We start from the raw sequence: 22,601 nt of genomic DNA, 5'->3' as shown, positions 1-22,601 counted from the left end.
TGTAACCACTGGAGAGCAAGGTTTCCACACCATTATACGCTCTCCTAGATCCACCTGAGCTTGACTTTGAAGCTTAGTGAAATTGCACCACAAATAGTCTAATGGATTGTTCCTCCATAACTGACAAGCTGCTTGTTTTTCAAAATAGCCAAGCTTACAACCATGGCTTATCTTTGAAGCTTAGTGAAATTGCACCACAAATAGTCTAATGGATTGTTCCTCCATAACTGACAAGCTGCTTGTTTTTCAAAATAGCCAAGCTTACAACCATGGCTTATCTTTAAGATGTATATAACTTGGGGATTTTGGAATAGAATACAATTTAGGCCAAGCACTGGAACCTTAGTCTCATTCAGTGCTAAGAGGGAAATTGAAAGTAAAAGGTGACAAATGAGTGGAATTCCTTCTAAAATCCTCAATCCCTGTAGGGGGGTAGGGCCATCTGTTCACTTCTAGCACAGTGCACTGTAGGCATTACTTAAAGTTCTTTGCAGTGTTCTGTCGGCCCATAGCTGCAACCCTTTCATTCCTTCTACTGTACAGTACCTCCATTCATATTCTTTCTTCAGTCTTACTCTGCACCCACTTCTAACATTTGTTTCATTGTGCAAGATGCACTATGAAACCAGCATTAGAAGTGGGTGCAGAGTAAGATGGAAGAAAGAATATGAATGGAGGTACTGTACAGTAAAAGGAATGAAAGGGTTGCTGCTAAGGGCCGACAGAACACTGCAAATAACTTTAAGTAATGCCTACCGTGCACTGTGCAAGAAGTGAACAGGTGGCCCTACCCCCCTACAGGGATTGAGGATTTTAGAAGGAATTCTCACTACAAGAGCCTCAAGGTAACTGTTTACACAATAATATTCTGACTTCTATAAATCTTGCTCCACCTTAGATCAGATCTATACAGTCATGGTGAATACCATCCCAATTGGCATGGGATTTCACGTACAGTATGTGTTTCTTGAAAAGCTCGCATCAAGAACAACTTGATCCATCTCCACATAAGCCTCAAATGATGATCAGAGGAACCCACTGCCAATCTACTCCAGCCAATACAATTCCTGTAACATTATTATTATTATTGTATTGAGAAAATGAACCCAATTCATATGGAACAAGCTGACACATGGACCAATGACATGAAATTCAAGCTTCCCAAGAATATAGTTCATTCGAAAGAAGTAACAGAAGGTAATGGGAAATGCAGAAAGATCAGTTATTAGAACAAACAAGTTCACAATAAATAAAAAATAAGTTATAAAAATACAAGGAGAAATTGTATTAGGGTAGTAATGCATTGCATCTTCGCTTGAACTTTGAAGTTCCAATTGCATGGCATCCTCTGGGAGGATATTCTACAGTCCAACAGTGTGAGGAATAAAGGACCTCTGAAACTGAGAAGTTTGATAGTGAGGCACATTTACTGCATATTGGTGCTGCTGTTTAGTGAACCTGGATGTTCCTGGCAGGAAAAGGGGATCAGGGGTCAATTATGAATGTGAAAGATCAATTAAAATACAACTTACGAAAAAGTGACAAACAAGACCATCCGTCAAAGGTCCAAGTCATAACTGCTAATATTAGGACACAAAAACTTACCACCATGAACCACTCTACAGTATCTAAAAGAGAGAAATCTGGCAGAAGCAGACATTCACAATGAAGAACAATTTTATAGTTAAGGAAAAACAGATTACCTAAAACAGGTTGTAATGATTTTGTCACTTATAAATGTGAAGCATTACGAACAATACCCAAATTTCATGCAGCATTTGCTGAAAATTTCATTGGATGTTTCTCAAAAGTAGATGTCGGATGTTTCTCAAAAGTAAGATGTGAGTCAAAAGTTACACCTAGAATAGTTGACCTTCACTCATTCAGCAGAGACCCATCCACCTCAAGGGGAGGATGGGGTGGAAAATATACAAAATCTAGTGAATAGAGTTTTGTTTTACTGGAGTTCAGCCTCATGCACAACCAACTACACCATTCACTGATCTGGTCTATGTCCTAGTTGAGGTTGAGGGCAGCTTCACTTCTCATAAGCGGAGACTATTACACCAAGTGTTGCATCATCAGCATGCTGAACAATCTTATTTTCCAAGCCAACATCCATATCATTTGTATACACTAAAAATAAGTGGACCAAGAACACTACCCTGTGGAACTCTAGACACAAAAAGTTTTGGTTCGCTGCTGTCTACCTGTGAGGAAATCTTGAAGTAATCCTAAAACATATCCAACCACTCCAAGATTCTCAAGTTATAAATAAGCGCCCTGCGATTTACTAAATCAAGAACTACCGTGCACTCAAAACCTTTATCAAGGTTCTCTTGCAAATGGCATGTCAAATATAAAAGCATTGCAGGTACCTAACTGCTTCCTATATGCATACTGACTGTTAGCTAACAATCCTTTACACTCCACATACTTATACAGTATGTCTGACGGCTTAAAAACAGGTTTTTCTGATAGCTTAAAAATAGGTTTTTCTGAAATCCACTAATCTTGGAAGACTAAAAACTTTTTACAAAACAAAGGGAAGAAACCATAAGGATCTTCACTACCCCAGCTATCAAGATTATCAAGAATTTTAACATCCCTAGAGCAAAATGCAAATTTTGTGAGAATGGTTCAAGATGAAAAGTATAAGAAGAGGTACATCCTAAGCTGACTGCTTAGTTTGAAAAGCTTGATAAAGCAGTTCAGTCTTTTCCCCAGGGCCAGTAACCACCATCTGCTAGTAGTGGTGGAATGGAAGGCGAGCCTGATCTGAAGATAGAAAAATCATATGTAGAATCGTCGACATTTGGATTGCGGTAAACAGCAAATACGTAAACATTGTAGAACTCACTGAAAATTTTAAAACAAAGAACTTCCAAGGCAACTACACTCCAAATTTTTCTGATGATAAATAAGTTGTCTGGACTTAGTGTATATCGCCATACCTTGTGCATGAGGAATGTTACGACAATAAAGTCGGGCCATCAAACCCTGGGATTAAAAACTCAACCTCTGACTTGTTACTACTTACAAGTGTCTCAGATAAAATCATCAATTTGTAGTTATGGGCAAAATTCTGTAGACCAAGAAAATTTTACCTCAAGCCCAAATAAATAAAGCACTTTGCAATTATTCTTACTGCAATGGGTAAGAAGCTCAGGGTTCAGCTCAATGTCTCCCATTATAATTAAAATTACCAACATACATAAAAAACTAATAGACAACAACAGTAACATTGTAAAAATCAACATAACAATAACCAATAATACCATCCACAACAGTATTCACAATATTTACAAAACTTCTGTTAAAAGTATAAATAAACCTAACTCCACCATTAAAAAAAGTGCCGGACGCAACTGGTCAACAAGGTGGGGTTGGCACAACTTGTAAGGCAAATAAGAAACCCACCAGCTTTGCCACAACAACTGGGGGAGGACAGTCAGGATGGATTTAGAAATAAAAAGCTCAGAAGGAAAAGTCTGGGTAAAGACAAAAGTATTTTCCTAATAATCCACCATGCAACTTTTGCTTTCTCATCACCCTGTCCTATGTACTTTAAAAAAATTGGGAAATAAAAAAAAAAAAAGAAAAAAGTAAAATATGCATGATTGTACCCTCAAGCTAGGGAACTCAAACCCAAGACCATGGAAGGCTCAGTACAATGGCTATGGCACTGTTCAAGGTTTGTATTCAGTGACACCTCCTCTTAGAAGGGTTGTCTACCAAGGCCTTAAGGGTCCCTTCTGCCTGCTGGTTTGAATTCGGGGTGTCTTCTAATAGAGTTGCCTGCCAAGGCTAAGGAGTCTCTTCTACCCTAACTCATGAGGCAGGAATGTCATTGCTAAAGCATACTGCTCACTTTGAAGAGAACCAGTGTGTTTACCTGCCATGGCATCTTTCTGCACTGTACTGTAGGGATTTAATTTTGTTTTGATTGTAATATTGTGATAAAGTCGTCCTGGCATTGATATTGATGATGATTCTCCGAAGTTCAAGAGAGACTATAATACTGCCTTGAAGTTCTATGGATATATTTTTATATATCCCAAATTGCTGGGGCTTCATGAGAAAGTTGATTAAGTTAAGCTCTTTGTCTTATTTGGCTTCACGTACAGACTTTCTAGTGGAAGTTTGCATGCCTTCTTTTCACATATACAAACTTTCTAGTGGAAATGTGCAAGCCAGTGGTTTTACAGGCTTTAAAATGAATTTTTTATAACAATAATGATTCGGGGTATTAAAAAGTAGTATTATGTCTTAGAAAAATCTGTTCAGCCCTGATTAAGTCTGCCTCTAAGAATACTAGTATCTCCCCAGTTATTGTAATATAGGGAAGTGAAGTTGTTCAGGTTGAGAACCAGCCTTGTAAGAGTTAATTAAAATAGCTCAATTTTCTTGTAAAACTGCTTAATATTAATGCAGTAATCAAAAGCTTTCAGTTTTATAAGTGACCACTCTCACTTTCTACTTGAAAGTCTCTTCAGAACACTCACAAGGTTACCATCTTCCATATGGTTTATACTAGTGCCTGTAAACTGTCACGATGTGAAAAGTTAAAACATTTCTCAGGTTAGAAGGATCATGTATCAGTGTTCACTTTGGCTTTTGACCCATAATTTTATAAAGAAAAACTGAGTGTGTCCAATGTACAATTTGCCCCACATAATAAAATGATAGTTTTCATGATAAATTTATTTGGATACTCACCTACTGTTTATATAGTAGTTTATAGAGTATCTTAGCGCCATTAGGTGCATTCGCCATACAAATACAAAAATAACGCTTGGCTAACCAGCTAAGACTCCTCTGTAACGCCTGTTTCCCACCAGGTGGTGCTGGAATGTTTACGATCTTGTCAGAATTCTTCAAGGCCACCCACTAAGAAATAGGGAGGCTGGATGGGTTTCCACTTAACAGTAGGTAAGTACCCAACTAATTAACTTTATCATAAAAACTATCATTATCTGGAATGAACTTACCTACTGTTAAAGTCAGCTGGCTACCACACTGAATGAGGATGGTAGGTTAGTGCGGCCAGAGAAACCATGTTCAGCCAAGAGAACTAAAAGCTTTTTAATGAGGGGAGAAAAAAGCTTCTCAAAATTCCTGCCTGTCCTGTGATCCTTACTGGCAAGTACAGTACTGTCACCAGACATTGAACTACAACAGGGTGTGAGGCCCTCATACAGAGACTTGTCAGAGGATCCTTACAAGGGAAAAAAAGGCAATGATAGGACTAGGGGCTTTACACCTCATGCTAAATGTCAACATTTTGCAAATATGAGTCAACAACAGTTAATCTCCCCTGAGCTGCATGACAACCTCCTCTAGCGAAAGATTTTAAAGAAAATAAAGATGTGCTTATGGTACGGAAGCCATGGGAATTATTTTAAAAAACATTAAAAGCTCAGGAATCAATTATGTGTACATTGGCATAAACATTCTTGGCATAGGAGTGTTTGGTCTCCTACCACCACTTAACTCATCCTCTTAAAGGTTTATGTCTGTCCAAGTAAACACTTAAAGAGTTCTAACTGAACAGGAGACAGCTACTCTCCCTTGCCCACCAAAGCAGTTAAATTAAGCACTGTCACAAAAATGGGAAGGGCTTTAACTTCTAATTTTTCTTTAAGCAATGAAAGAAAAGAGAGAGGTTGCCACAAGAACAAAGCCCTCATACATGTACAAAAGAGGGCTTGAAGCTCACTAATGTAAACCCTTAAGAGTTCTAGCTGGCCATAAGACAGCCACTTCAGCACTGCCTACCAAAGCAGTTAAGTTAGGCACTGTCACACATCTGAGAAGGGCTTTAACTGTCACACATCTGAGAGGGGCTTTAACTTCTACCTTTTCTCTAAGCAATGAAAGAAAAGAGAGGTTGCCACTAGAACAAAGCCCACATGCAAGAAAGGGCTTGAAGCTCACTAGCACACTTCGCCACAGCATGAGCTAAAAGAAAGGCTTTACCAAAAGGCTCAAACTGAGGTTATGTTAAAATCTGGAGGACTGTCTAAATTTCATCACAAACCATGATAGGAAGATTAAAGCTTCCAGCACAAAAGAAAGAAAACCTCTTCAAACTTTAAATCATGAACGATATTCCAGTTAGCATGATGCAGAACTGAAAGTGTATAATGTGGTATCCTTTGATCGCTGTGACAGAGAACTGCTTTGCGTACCTGAGATACTGGCAGGACTTAAATCAGGTTATCTAGTGGACGCATGCTAGATATCACTCTGGACAAGCACCACGATCAATAACTGACAACTGTTACTGATACACAAGTCGAATATTTGGGGGCCTTCTAGACTCAGGGATTGCTAGAAATGCCCTTAGCTTGTAACAGACGAGGACAATCCCAATGCGGTCAGATGAAGCATGTGGAGGTTTAATGGAATCTTCTTAAATTACTGTCTGAAAAGGTCTTTTCTAAATGGAAGAAGATGAAGAACATCTAATGGAAGATGAGGAACATCTACCATCACGAAAGGAAGTTAAGGTAACCATTCCCTTTGGGGTCACCAACAAAGCTCGTAACTTGAGTATTTCCTCAAAGCAGCAAACAGAGAAAGTGCATAAAGGTCTAGATTTGACCATTCTGAAGGAAGGTATCTACTACCCCTGCCTAGGGATCCTGGCATGGAGGGCAATAAGCTGTTAGCGTAGTATTTTGAGCAGTCGTAAACAGATTGGTGTTCGGGTCTCCCCAGAGGTTCAACAACTTTTGGCAAAGCTGAGGAAGAGGAGGCTATCTGACTGAAGACCTTGCCCTTTTCTAATGAGTTGGTCTTCAATAACAATGTTTTTCCTAACACAAAACCAGGTAAAGGAATGATCAGAGTACAGAACTTAGGCCAAAGGCCAAGCGCTGGGACCTATGAGATCATTCAGCGCTGAAAGAGAAGCTGAAAGTAAAAGGGTTTGAAAGGTGTAACATGAAGAAAACCTTACGCTTGCACTATGAAACAATAATTGTTAGGAAATGGTGGATAGCAAGATGGAAGAGAGATTATGAACCGAGGTTCGGTAAAAGGAATGAAAGGGGTTGCAGCTAGGTGCCGAAGGAACGCTGCAAATAACCTTAAGTAATCCCTACAGTGCATTGCGTGAGGTGCATTGACGGCACTACCCACCCCTAATGGGGTTCGTGTTATGATGATTTCACCATAACAATTTTTAAAGTGAGAAACTTGATACATGGTAAATTTACACACAAAAAAGTTTTGATAAATAACAATCTTCAATGTTCAATTATTTTACACAAAAACAAGTTTTGATAAATAACATATTCTTTAGTATGTTAAATTATCAGAAATCAACATTTCTGATAATTAACAGTATATGTAATTTTTTGTTCTTGGATAATAAATTATAATAATTAATTACAGCATTGATAAATTTTGATATGAGCTGTAATGAAATCATGTATTCCTGAATAACATAACGATTACGGAAAAATCTTATGCTTGAGATATTTGTGAATTTTATACATACTGATAAATAAAAATAGAAATTAATGAATATATATTGGTTTGATTATCCATAACACTATGTTAAATTATCAGAAATCAATATTTCTGATAATTAACAGTGTACGTAATTTTTTGTTCTTGGATAATAAATTATAATAATTAATTACAGCATTGATAAGTTTAGATATGAGCTGTAATGAAATCATGTATTCTTGAATAACATAACGATTATGGAAAAATCTTATGCTTAAGACGTTTGTGAATTTTATTCACACTGATAAATGATGAAATAGAAATTAATGAATATATATTGGTTTGATTATCCGTAACAGGACCCTTTTACCTATAAAATTTTTATGCAAAATATTCAGTTCTTATTGTCATTACAGGCCATTGTAAACAAAAACATCAATAAACAAATGTTAAGGAAAAAATTGTGTTCTTAATAGGGGGACCACATATGAAAACAAACAATGATTAGATAAAATAAACTATCTGATATAATCAACACACAATAAATAAACGAGGTGATTTGCTTCACAAACAAAAAAAAAAATACCATGGGAAATTGTACAAATAAAACATACATAGACAAAAACAGTAACTATTATCCTGGACAAAAAATAACAAATTTGTATGGTTAACAAACAAATAACAACAATTACAGAAAACACTACTCCAGTATTTTCTAAGAAACAAAGAGCCAGTCTGTCTGTTTTTTCCAATGAAACTGTGGTGAAATGAACAAACAGAAATACGACCTGGCCTTGTTATCTGACAAACAAACAAGTAAAATAACGAAGTCTGACAGTTTGCGTAAGCAAACAAATGGAGGATACAAACTTCTTGGTCACATTGCACAAACACGCTGTAGCTTACCAACGCCAGTTAACTAATGATGTTGCTGGGCTCTGTCGAAAGAAGGAGTTGTCTTATGTAAGAATCGAGAGGTTAACTGTTAGGAAAGACTGCAATTGTATTGTCTCTGACTACATGTTTTGCTAGAGTAAGACCATTCCAAACTGCCAAAAGCTATAGTTATTTACCTTCCAACTCCCTGACAACAAATTTTTCAAAGAATAGCCCCCCAATCTGCCTCTGAGACACATGAGGACGGTGTAAATGTTCTTGAGGTTTAGAGTCCAACCCATTAGTTCTCAAAAGTGTTAACCATCAAAGCTCTCAAAAGTGGTAGAAAATTGTCTATCTATCTCTGTTGGAACAAAAAAAACAGAGAGAGCTGATCTTCATCCCCAGATAAACAATCGACTGGATTGGAAAAGCACAGATAGTCAATATTGAACAAAATGCTCAACCCTGAGGTTAGACAAACAAAATGTCCAGCTCTGAGTTAGACACAATTCTTCACCCTCAAGGTCGTCAGAAACAAACTGGTGAGAACAAACCAGTCATCCAAAAAGAGAACTACTGTACTCTAATACCAAGCAGATGAATCCATCCTGCTAAAAACTCCAACAAACAGGAAAATATTTTTCTTCGACTGAAGGTGTACCAAGGTGTAGAAGTACGTGTCCTACATGTCAACAGAAAACTTCCTTTGTCCTTCCGAAAGGTCACCAGGACCAAACTGAATGATTCATCGAAAAGGGAGTATTATGAATAAACTTGAGACTGGAAATGTGCATGGCTCAATGGCCTCGTTGCATAACAGCTGTCCCCACCTAACCCTCCCAACTCTGAACTTCTCTGGGTGAAGAGTGTGGAGAGAAGGATATTGTATCAGGAAGTTGATAGGGGTAAAAATACAACAAAAGGTACAAAGTATTCTTCCCTCAAAACCTTCACTACCAAAGGTTCTTCTTGATGCTTTGCCTGACACTTATGAAACTCAGCAAACTGCCTTCTGGGGATCCACACAGCCTACTTGAACTGGGAGTTCACAACATCAGTTATGGTTACGTGTAATTTTTCCACTTAGAATGTGAGCCAGATCGCTACTGAAGCAGAACTAGAGAGTGGTTTGGGATATTCTACATGGCACTTCCATGCAGCAAAAAAAAAAAAAAAAAAAAAAAAAAAAAAGCTGTAGGGGTAAGACCCTAGAGGGAAGTCTTCAAAGGTAGTACTAAGGATTCTCTAATCTTATTCAAGACATCTTAGGTGGTGGCCTTTAACACTTAGGTTAGGGGTCAAGGAGACAATGATGGGACACAGTAAAAAACAGCTACTAATGGTTGAGCACGGCTACTTTATATGATTTATACATAACTGTTTCCATTACATACATACAACAGAGTTGCAAAAAGGAATAAGAAATTTCTCCCATTAGCCTCGGAAGTAGGTCTATCTAGGAGAGGTTACAACTCTGATGCATTATTAAGCTCCTCTGCCTCTTCAGGACTAATATTTATAACTATTATCATCATTATTATCTCTTATATGTATCTACATGTGTACATATGCATGCATAAACATCACACACACACACACACACACACAAAACAAGTAGGCCAAAGTAACTTACAAATTAGAGGAGTCTTCACTTCCTTGGTCCAAGAACTTGAAACTTGCAAGGTGAACAGAGGAAGGTGAAAAAACTTATATCACACCTAAGTCCTAACCCACCCTTAAGCAGCTTCAAAAACTTGAAATAGATGCAGTAGCATCTGAGAACCAGCATTAAAGGATACACTTCCGAGATCACCTCTGTTGTTGAGATTACAGCAGCAACATGCTGGCACAATGTCCAGGTTGGTTAGTTCCTAAGAGCTCACTCCACAAGCACAGACGCGTGTACAATACAGTTAGTGTTAGGTGCAGAATTATTTAACACAAACAGTTTCCTAGCTTTCTCTATCAACTGTTCATCCATTTCCCACAGGCTCTACTTCCATGATAATGCACCTTATCATAATCAGCATTAACTTCTTACTTGTTCAACAGGAGCCGAGGTAGGAGTAAACTAAAGAGTGCTGGTCAACGGATTCATCTTTGGCAAAAGAAGTGAAACAGAACAAAGCAAGCTAAGCACTGCTTAAATACTAAAGGCAAATCAACCTAATCATGGTTGAAACCCCTAAAGTATCTACGGATGATGGTGGCGAGACAAAAAAAGCCAGAGAAGGTGACAAAACACAGAATGTCAGCAAAGACGCCACTGAATGCCGGTGGTAAGTTCTGGATGGCTGTGAGAGAGATGGCTGCGTGGGGAAGAGATAGACTGGAAAACTGGGTAAGACTGGGGAGGGTTATCGTCTGCTCGGAGGATGATACCGGGCGAGCAAATGATAACAGAACTGAAGCACAACTCAGAACTACCAACTATCACTCTCCCCAAAATGGACGAAGCGTGAGCCAGAGAAAGTGAGTGCCAAACTACCAAACAACTCATCTAGAGAAAGTGCCAAACCCGAACCTGACAGACAGCTAAGAGAGGTGGCACAGGGCACTGACCTTGGTCCCAGACTCGCCATGGTTCCCTGTCTGCGGAGACTCTGGGCAGTCCAGAGGGCGGGCTCCGATACCTCTCACGGGGGAAACCAAAAAAGGTCGATCACTATGGATTGGGGGAGGGGGCAATCTTCGCCCTAATATACAGTCAAATTTCTAACCATAATGAAAGAACATGTCTCAATTACCTATTATTTTTCTCCTGAACCACATAGGGAGCAAAAGAAGGCGGAGCAGGAGTGAGAAAGGAATTAACCTAGGTTATAGGTAGGTTAATGGAGGAGAAGGAGAAACAACACTAGAAGACAAAAGGATATGACTGAGTAAGCTTATGGTGTGCCCTAACGAATTGCCTATGTAATCTATCGGCCTCTAGCACCTTCTGATACTTCATAAAATTTCATCCTCTCATCAGATCACTCCAGATTATCTTCACATCAACAAAACCACACTTGTGCCTCAACAGCTAGGCTAACATGTAGGCTATGTGGCCATGCACCACTGAAACATTCGGTTTCCACACTCTTTCCAATACAGCCTAATACTTTCACCTCTGCTCGTTGTAGATGACACAATGCAAAAACAGAAAACGAACACAATACCATACAAGAAAAAAAATCAGCCAGAAATCATAAAAATTTTCACTAATACCAATCCACACCGTCTGCGTACGAGCGCGGCATGAAGAATTCTGACAAGAACGTAAACATTCCAGTGCCACCTAGTGGGAAACAGGTGATTACAGAGACAGTCCTAGAGGGTTAGCCAAGCGTTTTTTTTTTATTTTGTATGTCAATAGCACCTAATGGCACTAAGATATAACCTAAGATTATCTCCAAATAATATAGGTTAAGTATTGTTTACCTTAGCTGACAGAAGTCTCAATTAAAGGACAATTCAACTAAAGAACATTTTATCTGAAGAAAAATCTGCTTGTGTTCAAGTTCTTGCGCATTCTCCGTGCTTGGAGGGAGGGTTGTTGCAGGACTCTAACTTCATAAGGGTGAGGTTCTTGGCCCCTAACACATCTCTCATTCATCCAGCCAATCATTTCTGATTTCAAGAAACCCTGCACCAAAGAACTATTCCAGAGGTGCTTTAAAGTGACTTCTGATATACATCTGCCCTAAGAAAATTCTGGAAGAACCACGGGGATGATGACAATTCACATTAACAAGACTACCCGGCACATATAATATTCTAATTTGATAAAAAATGCTGCTCATTTAGGCTAAGTGTTCATTTTTGTGGGTACTTGGTTTTCCAAAGTGAAACTGGATACTGAAACAAATTCAAAGTTCATAGTGCTCTGGATTCAGGATTGGTACTCATATAAAGCAGCAATTTCTGAACTAAAATTAAGCAAGATGGCAATCAACCAGTGGTCTTCCTTTTGTCGGAAAGTTGTCGTTTCTTGGATTCTTCGCTGCACCATGAAAATTGGCAGCAATAACAAAATTGCTGAAGTGGATAAATCCAAGTTTGGCAAATGGAAATAAAATGCTGGCTAGGTCATAGAAGGGCAATGAGTATTTGGTAGCATTTGTTGCAAGTCTAGGGAATTCATGATTCCTCTGAAACCTGGGATCACAACACACTTCCAGCTGTTACCTAACAAAATACTGACATGCACACATACAAATAATGTAGAGAAGAAATGGTGTGCATAATGTAAAAATATTTAGAGTCGAATTATAATAGGAGGAATGTACATTTCGTTCGTTAATAGACCACTTCCTATTTCAAATTACATATTAAGGAAACTGCACATAGGCTTCATGTTTTCCTGTAAGCAGCAACTCATCACTACCAACCTTCACTTTAAGGTAAACTTGATCTGAGAATGGTAAGTCTTTTGTGGTGGCAAGTCAGGGAAAGATACAGTGCCCTAAGTTATGTTAGATAGAATTCATTAAGTTAGCAAGTGGCCTTGATGTCTGATTTTGTGTTTCCCCCACCCAAAGCTCCAGTTTCCCACTGCAGTCCCCATAATTGCAGGAGGCTATAGATGTTATAGTACTAAAGAAGTCGTATAACAAATAACCATACCTTAAATTTTATGGGTTGCCTCATTTTTATGTGTGATACTGCAGTATTGAGTTTTTTGCTATTGTTGTTGTCAAACATTAATTAAATCATGCAGCCTCCTCCTTTACAATTACAAAAATTTTAAATATATCCTGGAACTGTGGAGAGGGATTTTATTTCATACGAAAAAAAATCACTCTGATGAAATAACTAAATTGTAACAACAGAATAAGAGTGCATCAATTTTCTATGATGATTCACATCAGAAAATCAAAACGATACTACCAATGTCTTGTCCATATTGAATGAAGCTGAAGACTGCCATGATGTTATTTACCAATTAACAGACCACTTTTCACTTTGGATGTAAAGATCAGCATTTTAGTAAGCACTGCTTCCTGGGTGTTTTGTTTACAAATTACTCCTCTCTTCATGCAGCCACGATGAAATACCTTTAAAAAAAAGGAAAAAAATTCAACTTCATGTACAGTACTTTTGAACATTAGATGAGGTGTGACAATGAACTCTGCAATAATTTAGCATATTCCCTGTCTATTGATTGTTAGCCCTAACTCAGTCCTAATCTTTATCTAAACTCTTGATGTGTAAGCCTCCACTAATCGCTTCTTCATAAGCCCCAAGGATATTATTTTACTTTCAACCATTATTGCACTTTGGACTTTAAATACCATCTCCTATGTGTTGTGTCCTATGTTTTGTGTGCTTAGAACATTCTTAACATTCATTTCATTAGCAAATAAGTAATTTTATAGATAGGCCTACTGTAACCCACTATTACAGCCTACAATTCAGGGGACCACAGTAGGTAAATTTTTGGGTGGAAGAAAACACAAAACTGGTGAAATACAATTAATCCCACTGATTATTCCTATAAATATTATACAGCAATTTTATGGAGAGTTTTCAAACTGATATAATGCACAAAGGTAAGCATCAGGTGCCCTGAATTTGGTTAGGTGGGGTTGGTTAAGTCACAACCTTATTATTCACTTGCAGTGCCATATGTTAGGTTAGGTGGGGATCCTGAGAGGCAGAGCATTACCCCTTCTTCCCCAAGGCAAAGTATGGACCTGCCCAATAGGTTAGCTCAGGTTAAATCCAATTTTGTATTTCGCTCATTTTGCATTTTCCCCTAACTAAAAACACCGTTTGCCTAGTGATCCCAAAGGTATTAATTCACTTTAAACCATTATTGCATCTTAGATATGAAACTATTTTCCTGTTTTAACATGTGCTCTGAACATTTCTGCACATTTGTTTTGCTAGAAAATAAGTACTTTTAAAGATAAGAGACTCTTCCCCTTATATCCTACGATTCAGAGGACCTAAGTGGTGAGACACTGGGATTTTTGGGTGGGAGAAAACACAAAATGAGAGAAACACAAGGCTGTCAATCCCACTGATGGTTCTCCTATACATAAGTAACTTTAAAGAATATTTTCAAACTGATATAAGGCACAAGGGTAAGAATCTGGTCCCTGGGTTTGGTGTCGTTCGTTCTGTCATTGCGAACGAAAATAGCATCAGAAACGTTCTCTGCTTACATTTAAACATAAGAAGAAGATACTTTCAGGTCCAAAATGCAATAATGGTTCAAAGTAAATTTTTACCCTTTGGCCTATAATTGTAAGATAAAGCCTAGCCTAGGCTACAGATGGGGTCCACAATTTCAAAAGGTCTGTATTGCTTTGCTAACAAAAATAACACAAACGTTCCAAGCACATATTAAAACGTAAAATTACATAATCAGGTCCAAAATGCGATAATGGTTTAAAAATAAACCTACAGCCATGACACAACGCCATAGGCTAAGCTTTGTATTATTTTAAAAGTTGTCAATACATGCTATGAAACTGTAATCTACATTTTTAAAAAGAGCGCTTCATTCTCGTTATTTTGAACCCCATAAATACTATGCGCAAATGATATATAAAAAATTAATAAAATTACGACTTAAAAGGTAGGAATACCGGTATTATTTTACAAGTTGCCAATACATGCCATGAAATTGTAACCTAGTTTTGAAAAGAGCTCTTCATTCTCATTATTTTGAACCCCATAAACACTACGCGCAAATGCTAAATAAAAATTAATAAAATTACGACTTGTAAGGTAAGAATACTGGGCCCCGCCCCCCATAGCTAATACGGCAAAATTGTAACCAGTAAACACCCGTAGGTTAAGTTATATTGGTATTTTAAGGTTCTTTTAGTGCACTATTATTTCCTAGTCATTTTTGCATGAAAAATCCATAATGGTTTGGTAGAACTATATAGTAGCTCCGCGGCGGCAGCTACCTTCTAACTTAACTTTTTCTACAGTTTTTTGGTTGCTATTTGTGAATTTACCTTTAAGTTTTGGCACTCGAGTGTAATTAACCTGTATTTAACCCCTGAAGTCCATCCAACAAGGGGTTTCCATATGCGATCTTCACAAGACAGAGCACGGCTACGTCTGTTTCGAACAGTTCATACCCCGTCCTGCAAGTGCAATAACTTGTGTCAACGTAAGGGTACCCAACACCCCAGGGCCAGTACTAAACACGGCGAAGGGACATTCCATTTGGCCGACAACAAACAGATGCACTGCCAGTATCAGAACCCCTAAAAGTGTAGAAAAAACCAGTTGAAAAGCTAAAAACAGGTGCGGAGCTAATATATAGAATTGCCAATGGTTTTTCGTGCAAAAATGGCTGGCTGGAGTCTTAGTGGCAACATAAAACTTTACCGGAATACCTGCTCCCCTCAACCATAGCTAATACGGCAAAGTAACCAGTAAACACCCCTACATTAAGTTATATTGGTATTACAGGGTTCTTTTAGTGCACTATCATTTCCTAGTCATTTTTGCAAGAAAAACCCAAAATGGTTTTCCGTGCAAAAATGGCTGGCTGGAGTCTTGCTGCCAACTTATAACATTTTACCTTAGACTAGGCCTACATCCTCACAATCACAATGAAAGCACACTTCTTAACTGCTGAAAGGTCAAAATATCAGTAGAACAAAAACAGGTAAACAATTTTACCTCTAAAGCAGTAACTTCATAACAACGGAAAGCCGAAATTACGCTGGACCGTCGATTTGTTTCAAGGAGGGATACAAGTCCATCACCGCCGGTCGGCCCCTCCCGGTCGTCCTTGGGAAGAAGAGGGACGCCTTGAATCGTGATGTCACTAGAGGTTCCAATAATGTTCTACTAAATTTTAAACTACTTATTTCATTTTACACAACTACGATTCTTTTAAAGTTACATTAGCATAAGTAGAATAGAATACATTAGCATACCTAGAATAGAATACAGAAATTAGGTGAAAGGCCGAAGCCAGTCAGCGCTAAAACGGGAATTGACAATGAAAAGGTTTAAAAGGTGTAACAGGGGGACATCCTTGCAGTTGCACCATGAATCAATTGTTAGAAGAGGGTGGAAAGTAACATGGAAGAAAGAGAATATGAACGGATGTACAGTAAAAGGAATGAAAGGGGTTGCAGCTAAGAGACGCTGCAAAGAACCTTAGATAATGCCTACAGTTAAAAAGTATACCTTAGATTTACCAGACCACTTGAGCTGATTAACAGCTCTCCTAGGGCTGGCCAGAAGGATTAGACTTATTTTACGTGGCTAAGAACCAATTGGTTACTTAGCAACGGAACCTACAGCTTATTGTGGAATCCGAACCACATTATAGCGAGAAATGAATTTCTATCACCAGAAATAAATTCCTCTAACTCTTCATCTGCCGGCCGGGGAAATGCCTACAATGCACCGCATGAGATGCACTAAGAGAGGGTGACTCCAGGCGAAAATAAGGGATTGTCACAACCACATTCATACTTTAGCTACGAAATCATGCATAAACCCCTTGTGAAGGAACTTCCACAACTTTAGTCACGTCTTACACCCTGGTTCCTAAGCGATCGCTCCACAAACAACACTATTCGCGTGAGGTGCAGAGCTTTTTTTTTTTTTTTTTTTTTTTTTTAACTTGATGCAGTTTTACTTGATATCCTTTCTTTTTCATAGTGTTTATTACATTATTTTAACTGAATTCCTTTTTTTACAATTTTAAACGTCTTTAGCTTTACTTTATTTAATAGTGCATCAAACGGTTTACTTTACTCCTTGACCATTGCCCTTTTCTACAACAACGACCCCCCAAAATTAGGGATGTTTCTGCACTAATTACTATCAAATATTGTCAGTAAATTTCTACTTTACATTTAACCGTCCCCCTTTCATTTTTTTTTTTTTTTAGACTAACGCAGTGCCATGTTATTGGCTCTGGCTACCAGCGCTTCCCAGGTTAACAAAATTCTTAATTTTCAGTGCTAGTCTTTATACTCTCCCGGTTTTCTGTTAGGGGATTTCAGGGTCTCTAAAATAATGTCATGTTCTTTTTTTTTTTTGTATGATTCCACAACTGAATAAATGTTCGGTGCTGTCTTCCTCCGCTCTACAGATGTCACAAACCTCGTCCTTGTATTTACCTCGGAAGTTAGCCTTCAAGTCCAACATATTCATCCTGGCTTTCATCGTCATGCACTCTTCCTTTGTTCCCAGTTCCCTGATGTACCCACATAAAGAGGCAGTCAGATATCCTTCCTCTTCTTCCAGATAGGTTCGTATACACTAACTATTCCCAATTCCATCATTCTCCATCCGCATAGAAAAAAAGATTATTCACCCTTTCACCTCTACATACTTTGCGCTACCCATTTTACGTTTTTATATTTCTCACCCTTTCAGTCTTGTTGTGCCTAATAGGCAAAGAAATTTACTGCAGTCAACATTCACACTTTACTCAAAAACACATACTCACAAGTATGAGACAATTAAGACCTACATTCCATTTCTTCCTCTGTGTTTATCCTTCGTTGTCATGGTGAACTATATCGAAATATTTTATATTTGTCATTGAGAAGATATATATATATATATATATATATATATATATATATATATATATATATATATATATATATATATATATATATATATGTGTGTGTGTGTGTGTGTGTGTGTGTGTGGGGGGGGGGTGTATGTGTGGGTGTGTGTGTGTGTGTGTGTGTGTGTGTGAATGTTAAATGCGGAGGGAAGATTATTATTTTGAGATCCACGATGGTGGTTTTGATGAAAAGATTATTTGATTTAAAAATGAGTTTTGAAATTTTACAATGAATTTAGTTTGTCGTCGAAACTGTATGCAATATGGTCAATAAAATGGCCCCTTTTTGATTTGCCACATTCGTACTTTTTCTTGAATAACTCGAACACCTTGTGGAATATCTTCAATCGTATTTTTTATTTTTTGTGAAACTTCAAAAGTCGCTCTTCCAGTGACTTTGTTACTTTTCAGCTTATTTTTGTAGTTTAGACACTGTAACTTCTTCGGTAAAAAAAATAATAAGGTAGACCATTATACAGGCAGCTTATCTTGTCCTAACTGTTCAGATTCTGTGTGTAAATTTCCATGCAGAGTTATTTAAGTAAATCAATGCTCAGGTGTGAACACAGTGCGGCTTTCATGACTCATGACACACACGCACACTCACGCTGCCATCCCTGGCGGGAATGATCATTCGAGCAGTCTCGTCGCCAAAAAAAAAAAAGGTAATGTAGCCTATTCGAAGGATCAAGTAAAACCCCATCCTTCCTAAGTAAGTTTCTTTTATTCCTGTGGGTATATAAAATTCACCTTTATAAAATATTTCAGGCGCGTTCTGGTAAAGGGTCTTTAAGGCTGGTAACTAGGTGGTTAATTGATGGCAAGCATGGGAGTGGCAGGCACCGCCCACTCATCTTGCCTCCCGAGCCTCGGCTCGGAAAGCGGAGGGAGGGTAGCTGAAGAGATGACAGATGTTGCTTTTTTTTTTTAGGCTTTCGTCCGTCGTTTCGAGGATCCTTTGATCAGTTGTCATTCTTCTCTTTCATGGGAGCTATTTTATTCATCACTCTTTCTTGTCAGTAACTTACCCCTTTATAGTGTAAATAGCTGCATGTCACCCAGCCGGTCGCCTCTTCAAGCTCTCTCTCTCTCTCAACTATTCTCCTTAAGTTCTTGTAATCTTCGAATCACCCATCTAATCAACTTCATCTTTCTGTTCCATGTCCCCAAATCGGATGACCCCCATCATGAACTCTGACCCAGAAATTAGTTCCTATAGGCCTATGCAATTGAAGTTTCTTTATTTTTTTGTGATGTTGCTTTTCTATGGGAAGATTCTATTGAGTAATAATGTACTTGTAATCTGGTCGCCTATATTTATATTTTTATCTTTGTAAAGTAACAGCTGCGGATTTAATGGAATTTAATTCTTCCTTTTAAAGATGTTAATTACTGGCCAAGCTTCTTTCATTTTATGAATTGCGTGTTCTGAATAAGTGTTCTGTGGTGAAGCGTGCGGGAAGACGTATTTACGTTTGCCAAGTTCTCTTTAAATGTTAACTCCCCTGAAATTGGTTGGACTTCAAATTCTAGGGCTTCGTGTGTGTGTGTGAAACACTCACCACATTAGGTGGCAAAATGACAGTTGTTTGTATAGTTTGTCCAGCTTCACTAGATGCAGTTTGTTTCGGTTATGTCTAAATACAGGTTAACGCATTCTGTGTATATGTAAATCTGCTGCATAAAAAAAAAACATAGTTTTTCTTAATTTTTGTCAAATATTCCGTTCAAAATTTGGCTCAGCCCTTTTTGGGGGGAACGGGCTGTAGTTGACGTTTACATGATTTATGCATAGCTTAGCAAAGGCATGTAATCTTTTCTACCTTTCATGTTTTATGGTGAACTGGCATCTATCTCACACCTTGCCAAAACAAGAGCATAACATTTATAGCCTAACATGCAGCAAATGTCTCTGGAAAGGTTGATAAGTTTCCTAAAAGAATTGATTAGTGTTAGTGTTTTAGACCATATGGGATGGAATTTTCAGATCATCACTAGTGGTAGTTAAGACTGGAATTGTAAGCTGTAGCACCTAGGTATCTCACAATGGGGACAAGATCTCTGCTGATAATTAGAAGTGAGGCCTGCTAAAAACTTAAGTATACCTTAGTTTTACCAGACCACTGAGCTGATTAACAGCTCTCCTTGGGCTGGCCCGAAGGAGTAGACTTATTTTACGTGGCTAAGAACCAATTGGTTGCTTAGCAACGGGACCTACAGTTTATTGTGGAAACCGAACCACATTATAACGAGAAATGAATTTCTATCACCAGAAATAAATTCCTCTAAACTTACAAAAATTTAGTTGCATTATCACTATATGTTTTTATTTTAATTGTATATTTTGTACAATTACAGGATGTTAATTATGAATTTGGTACGGGTGTTTGATTCTGCTTAATCTGTGTTATCATAGCTATGTAACACAAATTAGTGATGAGGTAACCATTTTGGTACGTGACATTGGTCCTAGGATATCGACCCTCTGTCCTCTTTTCAATGTAGGCTGAATAGGTAGGAAGGCAACCTCTTCTGACAACTGGCTAATATCCAGAACTCTATGAACTATGTTGCAAGGTTTTTATTTCTTAAAAATTGTGTGGTGAAACTTTAAAGTTTTAGGCCCACATTCGGTACGATTTCATTCAACCTTAAGCCCTCCTGCCCTAGCTTTGAATGAGACCAAGTTACAGTGCTGAGGAGTTTACTAACTTACTTAAATGTACCATGAAGTCAAGAAACATTATATTCTTTCCAACAAAGTGCAGTTGAGAAACAATCAACTGTATTTCCTGCACCAATTCTTTTTGGGTGATGCCACACGGGTTCACAAATACGCATTTAAAAAGTTTAACACATATAATTAATATTTAAAGGACACAACAATCATCCAAGTTACATTAAGAAGCAAGAAAACATTAACATATTACTGCAAAAATTGACAAAACGTTACGTTACTTCGATAGAGGAAAACATAAATGGCAAGAAAAGGGGGTTTCAGAATATTCTTATGAAGAAATTACTGCAATCACGACGACAGTTCACGAGGTGATGGGGCTGGATTTTACGAGAATTTCTTCTACAACTTGCCTTTCTGGAGTTTGCTGCGAAACAGGCAGAGCTTCATGTTCCCACCCTGGAAGAAAACTCGGGAGGAGTATATTGGATAGCACAGCTGTCACATCTACAAAACTACAGGGTTACGTAACAAACCATCAACTAAAACACAAACATTAAGTTGTTTAATCGTAACCCAACATACAAAAAAAAAGGGTTTCGTCCAGAAGGCAAGCTTAAACTACTGGCATGTGCCCTTACAACAAGAAAATAACATATACATTCTCCACAGGAAGAAGTTTGACAACACTGCAATCAGACGTCATTTAATTTTATAGAGATGGATAAAATCTGCGAAAAAGGTGTTTTACTACTTTAAATATTAATGTACTAATTTATACAAACTCATTGCTATAGTTAATATAATAAAAAACTTCTGTGGAGCAAAACAATCACATCAACGTATTTTTCATAGAAACTGGGAAAAACATCAAAAACAAGTATTCAAGAAAACTAGGAAATTTTATTCAAGGGGAATAAATGGCAATTTTTGACATTCTCCCCCAAGAAGAATCATAATTAGAAGTAATCATAACTGCACCCAGGAGCGAATTCAATTGAATAACGCTATGCAGCTGTGACCATCTTAACACATAAAAAATTTAAATCAAATATACATTTTAGAGTACATCCATAGAAATTAAATCCTTTCTCTCTTGATCACAGCGGATTGCTGCTGCACGCCTAGGTCTAGTACCACTCAGAGGCACACTATCTGGCTCCTGAGTTACGACACTATCAAATTCCCTCTCGGGTAATTCCAGAAGTACGAGCTTTGTGATTGATCTCATGTATAGTTTATTATTCACTCTCACTTCTACAGACCTAATCACACCATCAGACGATGGAAACAGCTGGGTAACCTTACCCAATGAGAGGAGGGATCTATAGCCTTTCCCAGATGATCATCTAAGTCTACCATCACTATGTCCCAACTTTCACATTTGCAGAGAGATAATCACTAGAATTAAAATGTCTCTCTCTCAAGGACACTAAATAGTCTCTTTTCCAAGAGTTCTCAAATTTTCTTAGCACTGATGATAATCTAAAATATTGTTCTCTAAGATCACTTGAACTCATGAAATCTGGGTCATCAGTTGCTGAATTGTTAAGAGGAGGGGAAATACAAATATTTCGCCCATAAAGTAACATGGAGGGAGTCAAAGCCTCACAATCTCGATCAGAGGAGAGATAAGTCAGTGGTCGCGAATTTATCACAGCTTGAAACTCAACAAGTAGAGTTCTCAACTCTTCAAAGGATACACGTTTGTGATATAAGGCTTTGGACAAACATCCCTTTAGAACACCAATAAGGCGTTCATAAAAGCCTCCAGACCAGGGGGCTCGCGGTGTAATGAACTTCCAATTAACACAATTTCCTTCAAGGTATGACTTTACCTCTGGTTCATCCACAATTTCCTTCAGGAAATTATTAAATCCAACAAAATTCCTACCATTGTCAGATATAATCAGACTCGGCAGAGAATGATATGCTACAAAGCGTCGAAAAGCCAGTAGGAAATCGGAAGCAGTCATGGAATGAGTCAATTCAAAATGAACTGCCCTGCTCGTAGTACAGGTAAATAGACATATAAAG

The 22,601-nt window shown here is 37.9% G+C and overlaps 1 long non-coding RNA gene across 1 annotated transcript; it reads right to left on the bottom strand.

Moving 5' to 3' along the window:
* Positions 1-758: 758 nt before the first annotated feature.
* On the bottom strand, positions 759-16,118 carry LOC136845205 (uncharacterized). The gene is made up of 3 exons (XR_010855107.1): positions 15,970-16,118; positions 13,210-13,376; positions 759-1,067 (listed from the first exon to the last, which is right to left on the bottom strand). It is a non-coding gene; the product is annotated as an uncharacterized lncRNA (long non-coding RNA).
* Between the last annotated feature and the right edge of the window lie 6,483 nt (positions 16,119-22,601).

Source organism: Macrobrachium rosenbergii, chromosome 13, assembly GCF_040412425.1.
Source record: "Macrobrachium rosenbergii isolate ZJJX-2024 chromosome 13, ASM4041242v1, whole genome shotgun sequence".
Classification (NCBI taxonomy): Eukaryota; Metazoa; Arthropoda; class Malacostraca; order Decapoda; family Palaemonidae; genus Macrobrachium; species Macrobrachium rosenbergii.
This window is presented reverse-complemented; position numbering and strand designations above follow the sequence as displayed.